Source organism: Ctenocephalides felis, unplaced genomic scaffold, assembly GCF_003426905.1.
Source record: "Ctenocephalides felis isolate EL2017-DRISC unplaced genomic scaffold, ASM342690v1 CF-g0.4_SCAFFOLD_01886, whole genome shotgun sequence".
Lineage (NCBI taxonomy): Eukaryota > Metazoa > Arthropoda > Insecta > Siphonaptera > Pulicidae > Ctenocephalides > Ctenocephalides felis.
In genome coordinates, this window is record NW_020538040.1 from 167,329,599 (window position 1) to 167,340,219 (window position 10,621).

The 10,621-nt window shown below is 31.5% G+C and overlaps 1 long non-coding RNA gene across 1 annotated transcript in view; it reads left to right on the top strand.

The window, feature by feature from the left end:
• The window catches only part of LOC113377175, a 37,021-nt gene extending 26,400 nt beyond the window's left edge, over positions 1 to 10,621 (top strand). The window contains exon 3 of the long non-coding RNA XR_003367092.1: positions 10,398 to 10,621. This is a non-coding gene — a long non-coding RNA (uncharacterized LOC113377175). The remainder of the gene's footprint in view (positions 1 to 10,397) is intronic.

The window sequence follows — 10,621 nt, forward strand, 5'->3', positions numbered from 1 at the left end:
ATTTAAAGTTTAAATGGTTCCGAGAAACTGAAACCTATATGTTTGCATGCTGATATTTAAAAATTTCAATACATGAGTATTTTGCGTAAAAAAGAATCGAAATATATTATTTCGAATAATAATACTCAACCATTTCAATATATATAAAAAAATATTTATTTATATTTTAAAATATAATAAACACAAAATTATATATTGAAATTGATGAATATTATTATTTGAAATAATTATATTTCGATTCTTTTTTACGTAAAATACTAATTTATTGAAATTGGCAAGTATTATTATTTGAAATAATCATACTTCGACTGTTGAATATGTTTTTATAAAACATTTAAGGTACTTTAAATCATTTATTTTTCATTTTACATAAGAGTAATAAATAAACATCTTAGTTATTAGTGTGGTCATATTCATTTTGGGTTTTTGAGCAATAAATTCTGAGACTAATGACCCTTCGGGATCATTTTTTGACACTTCTTTGAACAATTATGACCACCTAGGGAGACTATTGCTTTGCATTTGGCAATGAGTGGTGTTAATAGTTGGTCGATGTGTGGTGTGTTCATAGATTACGCTGTCGATTCTTTTTGAGTACTATCGACGAAAAGAATCGATATTGGCAAATAGATCGAGCTAAAATATCGATAGCAAAAGTACTCACTATCGACCGCAAGTATCGAATTTACTCAGTACTCAATTTCGTTCTAACACTAACCACGATGACGAATAACGAATAACGATGCGCTTTTTACGTTGCTTTCTTCTTATTTCTGTTGATATTTCCATCGCATCGGGCCGATTCCCTCGCGGACCCGTGCACAACATGCCGCCCGCACATACAGATGTTCGCACACGAATACGCTCGCACACCGACAGATCTGATGTCAGCTGAACGAACGCTGAAACCCAACGTGTTGCATTTAGTACACCAACTGCGTCACATAAACGCATTTCTTGGGTCCGGTCGTCTAGATAGACAATAGGACGCATCACCCCATCGTCGGTTGCGTTGCGACACATCGTTTGGTCAAAAGAAATACCGAAAAACGTAGAGTTTCCCGTGCTTTACGTTCCATTTTCCGTACATGTGATACCCTTATATGGAAACTGGTCGCACACATGTCTCTGTCCTACAGGCCGCGGCCGCCGTAAGTCGGCGCTCTTCAGTCTTGAACGGCGCGGGAGGTGAGGTTGTTCACTTGCTAGCATATCTCTTATTCACAGAACGTGGCGGTCACATCAAACGATAATGATAGCGCGCTAAAACAGTTCGGTAAACGAGCCTAGGAGAAATGACTGAGATGCAGATACAGTGCGACGACGCCATTGACTTGCACCGAGCGCAATTCTAATGGGTTTGCACTGTGCTCTAGCCATTATCAATTGCTTTCCTACCCTTAACGATCTACAAGCATAGCCAGACGCAAATGCAATTAAGACAGGTCAAATATTTTGCTTGAACACGAAACGTTTTCTTAGGCAATATGACTATCTAAATCAGTAATTCATATTTGGACCCACTTTAGCGAGAAAATCGGAATCCACAAAATGAAAATAGAAAACCGCAGTAGTGGATCACAATACACCTAGTGATATCTATTCACTTATACTATAATATTCCTTTAATACCTATCAGACATTGAATAAAATATTGAATCAAGATTAAATTGATTATAAAATACAATAGTGATTCCTAAAGTGGTCCACATGGAAGTCCATGACGACACGTATGCGAAAAAAAAATTCGAGGTCCACAAAATGAAAATGATGATCCGCCAATGGTTCATGACAACATTCTAAGGGTCACGTCCACGAAATGAAAATGAGTAGTATACAGCACGTTAATATCAATTTCCTTATACTATTATATTATAATCTATAGTAAAAAGTCATATACAATATTAATAAATAGAACTAAAAAAAATCAAAATATTTTTATTAACTTCCCGTAGGGCAAGTTATAGTAATCGCGAAAAAATCGAAAATGAAATTTTTTTTATATATTTACGTTTCAAAGTTTCTGAACATTTTGGCATACCTTAGAAAAAATGGATGTATGTGTGTGTGTAAGTGTGTGTGTGTATGTGTATGTGTGTGTGTATGTGTGTGCGATTTCGGGAACACCGATCAACCGATTTAAATAATTCAAAAAACATTAGATTCATATTGATAAGGAGACGTGCTGATTAGTTTTTGGCGAAGGCAGGTCTAGCCGTTCCAAAGATACGGGGCAGAAAGTGCAAAAAACGGTAACTCACTTTTTAAGAAAACGGAGCGTCCGATTTTAATAATTCAAAAAAAATTTTACTTGTATTGACAAGATGAAGAATTGATCAAATTTCATGAAGGCAGGTCTAGCGGTTTCGGAGATCTAATGAAAAAAGTAAAAAAAAAATGCCATTTGGCGGTCAAAAATGATCATTAGACATATGCACATCAAATTATGAGATATTTTATAGAGATTTTAACAATAAGTATAAATTTTGTTTGCATTCCTATGGCGCTTACGCGCTTTGACATTTTGTGTCTATGCAGTTAAAGCAGTAAGATTGCTTCGAAAAAGAGTTCAGAATTTCCAAAATATGTCAAAATAAAAAAAGCATTTTTTTTTCAAAAAAAGTAATTTTTTGTCAAATTCCTAGTTTCTCAAAAATCTATTTTTTTCGAAGTAAGATTTTTTCAAAAATGTTAATCGTTTTTAAAAAAATAATATTTCCCATGTGCCCCACTAGTTTTTTTATAAAAATGTGGTCGCAATATGATTGAGCTTGTAAAGACATTATTGCTGACAATTGAAAGGCTTCTTTGCGCTCTTTGAGACCGTTAGTATTTCTAAATAATAAGATAAATGACAATTTAATAGTAGAGATCTAGCGTTATTACTGATTTCCTAACAAAAAAATTAGCCGGTAAATGTAAAACTAAACCTTACAAAATTGTTACCAAATGTTAACCCTTTCCACACGCGAAATGCGAGATTTATATGTATTTTGCCGCCGAAGCGGCGGCATCCGAGTGCAAAGGGTTAATAAATAAACATTTACTTTCCGCCTATATTATTTTTGTTATTATATTAAAATCAATTAATAAATCAATAAAAACTATGTATTTAATAATGAACTTTTTTACAGTTAGAAATAGGGGGTCTATGACAATGCCCAAGGGTCCGATAATACAAAAAAATCTATAGTCTAAATAAAGCGATCACATAATCAAGCGTTCATATTTAACGTTTTGTTGAAAAAAATTATGTTTAAAACATGAATTTGTGAATTCCCAATAATTTTATTTAAAATTTATTATCTATTTACTAGTAGTATGAATAATGAGAATAACAACACGCTTTGGAAATAGGTCTCTTGTTTAAAAACCTTGTGATCTCAAGAGCGAGGACTTTAAATGTTGTTCACACATGTTGTATATCTGGCGTAAGATGTTTAGCGGGTGGCGTGGGTGATTAGATACATTGCGCAAAGGTTTGAAGAAAATATGAGCTATCTAAATGTCTGAAATTTGTATTATACTTAATGTATGAAATTTATATTAATATTTATTCATAAAATAAAACTCATTCATGTACTTCAAACCGTGGGTAAAAGCAAACTGTGCAATAATTTGTTCGTATAACCGTTAACTTAATTTTTTTAAATAAATTTTTATTACAATAATTGTTTATCAAACTATCTTTAATACAAATTAAGAGAAGAACTAACATTTTAAACAAGAAGATATTGTACAATTACATTTCCGTTAATAAATTGATTTAAGATCCCCTGCTTTAATTTAATAAATTTGAATAAATTGATTTAGATCCTGATCTAAAATCATCTAATTTTTCGTTTAAAGAATTTTTTGTCTCAGCCTGATTATTTTCCTGTAGAAGTTCCATGAGAGTCTGCCATGGGTTTTCGTTGACGCACAAATTGCGTTTCCAATTTATTGTTTATTAGGTATTAATGGCAATGAAGTAACTTAACTGTTCTCTTATTACTTCAACAGTATATATCAGGCAATTCTTTTTGTTCATTTTATAGCCTTCAACGTTATATTATAAAATCTAAATGTTCGTTGCACGAGTGAAGTTAAGGTATATAAGAAGTCTATAAGTGTATCAAAATTTACAGAACATAGATATATATTGTGTTTAAACAGAGATTTGATAAAGAGTATACCTACAGCTAAAGGCCTTACAAAATCTAAGAAGTTTTCTAAGCTCTAAAAGATTGTGGATAAAAATCACACCGAAAAACTTGCAACAGTTGAAGCATCAACAGTTCAACGAAACAGACAGAAAAAACAATAATTTAATTAATAAATCGTAAATTTATTGTTAATATTCAAAAAACGTAACAAAAACCGCCGTAACCAAACCTTAACAAAACCGTTTTCCATATAACCAAATTTATATAAAAAAAACTGATTCGAGATACGAGCGTGGTTACGGAACGAATTAAACTTGTATGTCAAAGTATATATATATATATATATATATATATATATATATATATATATTATAAACAAAAAAGATGAAAATATGTGACGTGTAGGCTGCGCCCAGTTCTTTCAGAAATCTTCATTACCAGTGGCCAATACAAAAACAAATCTGAATTTTTGCGCAAATTCTCATCTAAATTCTGAATATGTTATAATACAAAATATTATGCATATGCGTATAAAAATTAAAATTTAAAATATTTTTGTAATACATTTTTCAATGTTTATTTTATTATCTTTTCTCACAAACCTAAATTTAGTTTATTATTAAAATGCACGTTTCAAGATAATTGTAAAAAGACTAGTTACATATTGAGACTAGTGACATATTTTTCGGGTAATGTTTCAATGTGTTTGTTTCCAAAATAAAAATTAAAATAACTTTCTGTATATTATCATTTATAAAATTATTTATTAACCAATAAATTTGATCTTATTTCGGAACAAAATCAATGCTAAGTTCTATCAAAACCAAATACTACGAAGTCTAGTATCTATGTATCTACATTTGTCAAACATAAAAACAAATGAATATAATAAAAAAATAATTTCATAAGTCAAAAATAATTTCAAAAAAATAATGAAACGGGAATAAAAAGTCACTAAATGGTAAATGAATTGAAATTAAATCAAATTTAAACCTTACGTAAGTAAATATTTTATCAGATCAGTTGTTTTATACGCAAAATTTTATTGATTTCAGGGTTAATATTCCAAATGCAATAGGGCTACGTTTGTTAGATTAAAAAAAGACAAAATAGAAAAGATCATTAAGTTCATGAAAAAAATAGTGTAAGTATTAATTGAGAGCAGTAATTGTAAAAATATTTTTGATGTGAATAATGTTATTATTTACATACACCCGTCCACGATAATGAATCAATATAAAAATATAGGTCGATTATAACTCTAAGATGCGAAGAGTAGAAAGAAGTCCTAAAACTAACACTAAGCGGATCCCAAGAGCAAGACGTCCACGCCTAACAATGACAAAGGAAGACGAACTCGACGATTTCGAAAAATTCATGGCTGATTTGCATAGCGAGCCTAAATATATATTATCTCAAAAAGAAAAATCCGACTTTCTTTCGCTACCAGGAATGCCTGATTTTGACTTTGCATCATTCTCATTGCCACTAGAGACCCCAAGAACAAATTCCAAAAAAGAAGTACCCAGGAGACGGGCTAAATCTGCAGACGTGACCAAAGCTCGAACTGCCCAACGAGAGAGTCAACTGAGGAACAGATTAAGAAGGGAATCATTCTCAAGTGAATGCAATCCTAATGATGTGGAATGCCATTTTCACTTGTTGTGCTTAGATGAGACAGCGTTCGTTCCAACCGCACAATACGAATTACTTAATGAAACTCAACGAATGCTTTTGCGGTGTCTACCTCGAGGAACTGACATTAGTCCACGCGGTGGTAAATTCTATCCAGGAGACAACACCAGGCGCACCAACGACACTTACATAATAGAAGATGATGATGATAAGCCAATCGATTGGGAATTTGAAAAAAATCGCGGGTCGCATATGAGTCTGGACGATACAAATTCATTAGAATTCTACCTTAACGAATATCAACAGCAAATTCGCATGAGGGAGGAAAAAGAGAACCGAGAAATCTCGAGAACCGAAACCCTTCTCGAGTTTAAAGACGTTGAAGAAGATTGATATTCGACAAATTAACTGTTCAGTCATCAACCATTTTGTTTTCGACAACATGAAATATAAATTTAATTTTGATTCTTATGATCTCTTTGAAACAGCATATCCCATAAATATTCTAAACCATCACCCGGAGACATGATTGTGAGTAGATTGCTATAAGAGGCCTACTTATTATAACAAATCTAAATTTTAAAATTCCATTTTAATATGTAAAAGAAATGTATTACGACAGTGACAAATAAATACGTCTGTGAAGTTATTCTACCGCATAATCATTTATGAAAATTTCTGAGATATAAATTGAAACTCGTTTTATTATCAACATAAGTAGATAAATAATGTGAATAAGTTTACATTGTTTTGCAATTACAGCAGCATTAGCATCTTAAAAAGCTGCTAATATAAAAAAACATTTAAAATACCGTGAAGTAATTTATCGAAACCACATAAAAATCGAACTTTAAATATTTTAACGTCTCGAGACTTTCTGATATAAAAATAATTATTTGATATATGCATGTTAAATCTTCAAGTTTTTGATGGATCTAATATATATTACACTCTAAATTTTGGCTTCTGCACCAATAAATGAGCATTTTCAAAATTCTTAAAAGATTTTTAAAACAATACATGAGACTCATGTAAAGCAAGCATTTCGAGTAAAAACATCCAAGATTTTGTTACAATTTAAAAAATTATGTCTTTTTCCTTATTTGGGTTTCCTACTAAAAATTATGTAAAGAACTATTTTGCATTCTAGTAATTTTAATCTTTATCAATGATGGTATTAATTATAAATAATATAGAGATCCTACACAAATATCACGTCTCATTAAACAAATTTAGTAATCCATATAACTGAATCAAAGAATTTTGATAATTTGATTAATTCAAAAAACATTCGATTCGTATTGATAAGAAGACGTGCTGATTAGTTTTTGGCGAAGGCAGATCTAGCCGTTCCGTAGATACAGGGCAAAAAGTGCAAAAAACGGTAACATAGTTTTTAAGAGAACGGAGTATCCGATTTTAATAATTCAAAAAACATTCGCCTCTATTGACAAGATGAAATGATTAAATTTTTTGAAAGGCAGGTCCATCTGTTATGAACTCTCAATAGAAATAAGGTAAAAAAATGCTTTTTGAAGGCCAAAAATGATCATCAGACATATGCACATCAAATTATCAGATATTTTATAGAGCTCTTCATAACGTGTACACATTTTCTGTAAATTTTAATGGGTTCCGTACCAAGATTTTTAATTTTGAAGTTTATTTATATGGATCAAACAAATGTTCTCGACATTTTCGACAGTATGAAATAACCGATATGAATAATTTAAAAAACATCCGATTCGTATTGATAAGAAGACGTGCTGATTAGTTTTTGGCGGAGGCAGGTCTTAGCCGTTCCGAAGATACGGGGCAAAAAGTGCCAAAAACGGTAACTCACTTCTTAAGAAAAGGGAGTGTCCGATTTTAATAATTCAAAAAACATTTTACCTGTATTGACAAGATGAGGAACTGATTAAATTTGGGAAGGCAGGTCCAGCGGTTATGGACTCTCAATAAAAATAAGGTAAAAAATGATCATCAGACATATGCACATCAAATTATCAGATATTTTATAGAGCTTTTCATAACGTGTACACATTTTGTGTAAATTTTAATCGGTTCCATACCAAGATTTTTAATTTTGAAGTTTATTTATATGGATCAAACAAATGTTCTCGACATTTTCGACAGTATGAAATAACCGATATGAATAATTTAAAAAACATTCGATTCGTAATGATAAGAAGACGAGCTGATTAGTTTTTGGCGGAGGCAGGTCTAGCCGTTCCGAAGATACGGAGCAAAAAGTGCCAAAAACGGTAACTCAGTTTTCAAGAGAACGGGGCGTTCGATTTTAATAATCCAAAAAACATTTTACTTGTATTGACAAGATGAAAAACTGATTAAATTTTTCGGACGGTTGTGGACTCTCAATAAAAATAAAGTAAAAAATGCCTTTGTAGGTCAAAAATGATCATTAGACATATGCACGATTTTTAATTACGGTACGAGTAGTTCCAGCAATTTGCCTCAAAGCATGATGCCTTGCACCCCACTAGTCTTCTATTTCGATCAACAATTCATAACCTATGTATGAAAATACTGGATGTGTTTACCAGAGAAAAGGAAGTGTGCTTTGTCCGGACACATAGCCCATAAAGTTATTTATGTTAATGATAATTCTTTAATTATATAAAAAAACTAAATTAAAAAATCCATATTCTTCAAAAAATCTTAAAATATTTTTGTTTCATTGGTTGAAAGTGAAAATACAGAGAAAATGAAAATGTGGCCTAATGCCGCAACACTAGTCTTTCGAATGAAAACTTCTGATCTACGCCTAACGTATAATTCATATGCTGGATGCGTATACCGGAAAAAGTAGAGAATTGCCCGTTTGGCCGGACACGTGCCACAAATGTACGCATGCGAGAGCGCGTTCTCCCTGAATAGATCGTAGTATTTATAGTCTTAAAATATAGAATGGTCCTGCCCCTCCCAGCCGCTCATGGTTTGTTTCTATTCGCCTTTGCTAGGACGCTTTTGGACATTTCATGTGGCGTCGGATCGTCCGATTTAGACATTATATTCATGCGCGTGCACGGTCTGTATTTATAAATCTAAATAACGTGAGATTCCAGAACAGGAACTTACAATCTAACACAAGTACTTTCATTAAAATCCTCTATTTTTAGATAGTCAAAATTATTCAAAACTGACATGTTTTTCACTTTTTTCGAATTTGCAAACAAACATTAAGACTAGTGGTATATGGCATTGTACCTTAAGGCAAATTGCTGGAACGTACATTTTATAAACTTTAAATTTATTGAAAATTATGGTTTGTTTAACATTTTTGACCAATTTAAATATTTTTGAAATTTTTGCATTTTGTTCGAAGCAATCGCGCTGCGTAGTTGTTATGGAGACCTAATATCGAAGCGCCTAAGCGCCGCGTCGCAGTCTCCATTGGTTAAAACCTTGGTATGAAACCCACAGAAATGTAAATAAAGTTTGTACTTATTATTAAAATATCTGATAATTCAATGTGCATGTGTCTGATAATCATTTTTGACGGGTAAATGGCTTTTTTTAAACTTGTTTTTATTGGGTCTCCGAAACCGCTGGATCTGTGTTTACCAAAAACTTATCAATTGGGATATTATTAAATCATTCAAATCGACTGACCCATGCTTCTTGTATGAAAAATTGTATCCGCACATACATACATCCATTTTTTCTTAGGTATGCCAAAAAGTTCAGAAATCGTAAAAATATGCAAAAATTTTCATCCTCGAATCGAATGTTTGCCAAATCACTAAAATCGGTTGATCCGTGCTTTTGAAATCGTGTACAAAAAATTGTTACCGCGCCCACACACTCAAACATACATCCATTTTTTTCTAAGGTATACTAAAAAGTTCAGAAACCCCAAAACGTAAAGATATGCGCAAATTTTCATTTTCGAGTTTTTTCGATTACTCAACAGGAAGTTTCGATTACTTTACAGAAATTTAAATTATTCTCAATTTTGGATTATTAAGGAATATAAAATAAACTGTCTTTTATAGTAAGCTATATCGGAACAGATGTGAATGATGCTTGCCAAGTTTTAAATTTTAAAAACGTTACATGGACAACGAGATTGGTGGTACACACAACATCACATAAATTTTAGAAAATAATCATTCTTTGTGAATTGAGCAATTTGTTAATCTAGTGAAATAAAAGTTAGTAAAAAACTGTCGAATTATGTAAGCTCTTAATTACTTGCTATATCTTTTACTTTACTCGAATTTAATTTGTATCTTCATATCTTGTCAAACCTCAATTATGAAATTTCAATTAAAATCAAACTATGATAAGTAAAGTGAAAAATGGGTTTAATTATCGATTTTTGCAAATTAACTTTGATTAAAATTTATAAACATGTCAGCAATGCGTGGGTCTTAACGTGCATTATAATAGACATATAATTACATTCACAAAAAATTAAACCCCATGCTGCGCACAGACGCAGCTTCTTTGAAAAAAAGAAATGAAAAAAATACAACCATACGAATCGAAAGCTATAATGCTTAGGTACATAAAAAAACCAAAAGAGTTCGTCAAAAATTTGATTTGAATTATTCTGAATTTTAGTGACTAATTATGATCTTCTTCTATTTTTAGGTGAAGAGGAATCTGCAAGCCGCAAAGAAAGAGGGCTTCACACTGTCTCGGTGCAAAAATATAAATTTTATGTGGTATTAAAGATACCACGTTTGTTAAAATGTAATTCATCATTAAAATTGCTTAACGCGATACTCAAAAGTAAGTTTAATTTGGAATTATTGTAAATGCAATAATTTACTACATCATTTAAATATTTTATGATGGTGTAATTGCTATAATAC